This window comes from Primulina eburnea, chromosome 16 (assembly GCF_022965805.1).
Source record: "Primulina eburnea isolate SZY01 chromosome 16, ASM2296580v1, whole genome shotgun sequence".
NCBI lineage: Eukaryota > Viridiplantae > Streptophyta > Magnoliopsida > Lamiales > Gesneriaceae > Primulina > Primulina eburnea.
This window is the reverse complement of record NC_133116.1, coordinates 27,852,473-27,854,510: the sequence shown is the minus strand read 5'-3', so window position 1 is coordinate 27,854,510 and position 2,038 is coordinate 27,852,473.

Genomic DNA, 2,038 nt, shown 5'->3' with positions numbered 1-2,038 from the left:
AATGTGTTTGATTACTGGCTGTGTCAGCAAGTTACGAAAAAACTTATCCAAAAAGCCTTATGATGTAAACTAATGTCCTTGAAACTGAATGATGATAATTGATAAACTGATGAGAGTGTTAAGATACATTTCAGTTTAAATCCGAGTCAATTTTGCTTTGAATTGTCCAGTGTATGTAAACCAGTTTAGCTTATGGACGGTCAGTTTCGTTTGGTTTGGAGTTCAATTTAGCTTAGATCAGTTTTGCCTTAATTATTCGTTAAGACCAAAACATAAATGTTAAGTGACAAATTTTTTTCTCTTTTTGGTGTTTGACAAAAATGTAAGCAATACGTCAAATTTAGGAAAAAATAAATTCATGATAAGCAATTCTGATAAATTGAGTTTCTGAAACTGATAAACTGAAATAAATTGTTCCAACAAATTTTGATAAATCTGATAAACAATAGCAATTGTCAGTTTTTTTGCCGTAGATTCAGATTTAGAATTTTCAGAATTATCTTCCCCTTTTTTGTCAACACCAAGAACGATCACATATCTTTGCATAATGTGCACAATTGAAGTAATTTGGGCTGACATAGTGTATAACTTTGCTGAAAGTTGAGTGTGAATTGAATTCATATTGGAATTCAAAATTTTATGAAATAGATCAATCTTTTGAGTTAGAGCATCGTGAGAACTTGATAGTTGCGACGTTGAAGTGCAGTTCTTTCTCATGGAGTCTAGTTGGATGAATATGGAGTAAACATTTTTGGATAGATTCTTGAAACCTTGACCACTTTGTTTTTGAATTTTTCAACATCATTAGCAATCAGTTTCTGACATGTCTTGACTTAACACCCATCTGGTAATAGATTGTGTATTTCTCGTTTATGAACTAGATGTCAAAACTTGTTATGCTTAATGTTGGAATCATAATTTTGGAGTTTGACAAATTAAGTGTTTAAAGATTGACCGAATTGATGGACTCAACTAAACGTAACGTAACTGAAAATACGTAACTGAAGTTGCCCGAACTGATTATTAATGCATTAGAAAGCAACTGAACTGATAAAAGCTAACTGAAACTGTGTAGTTAACTGGACGATCAGTTGAGACTGATCAGTTACACAGTCAGTTCATCTAATCAGCTATAGAGTCAACTGGTAAATCAGTTTGACACATCACTTAAGGAACGTAGCTATCAAGCGACAACTTGTACAAGAGCAGACTGCAACTTATAATGGGAGTGCCGCATATCAGAATACCATAGTGTACGATTGTCAGAAGAATGATGATGTGTCTACTAAGGACAAATCAACGGATATATGGCATCTAAATGCATTCAATATTACCATTGGAAGCAAAGCTATAAATAATAGAGATGATCAGCTGAGAACAAGTTCTAGCAAGTTACAACAGCTACAATCAAGAATCAAGTTTTCAAGAACAAATTCTGCGGACACATTCATTCTAAGTAAACTCTTGAAATCAGTTACGAAAAGCTCACACTTATCAGATATATTCATAGCTTTCAGGCTATATTTTGAGCACCATCACAAACATTTATTGTTGTTATATTCGATCTATTTTAGATTAGTTGTGCTTAGAAAAAAAACATCAGTTGCGTACTGATAATATTATATTGATACTAAAAGTTTAAATTTGGCAGTATTAAGTCCAAACTGAACAAGGTTATTATAGTTGCTGTAATTTAATCAAAGTATTTTAATAAATATCCTATCCTTGAGATAGAAGGGGTGATATAGGAGTATTGAAGTCTCCGAATATCCATAAATCTTTGTGTTCTTTGTTTTCAAGTATTCAATCTGTCATTCAGTCAAGAAGTAATCCAAATTTAAAGTCTTCAATGCCAAGAATCGTGCTAAGGACAATTAAAGCTGTCACTATTGCTCAAGCACTGGAGAAGAGATATTTTTTTCGATCTGATGCGCGTGAAAAAGCTAGCTGAAGTAGCAGCTCAGCTCAGACTGAATTATGATTCGATCAAACCAACTGCCTTCAATGACATAGTGTTTTTCAGCAGCTGGACTCGGAT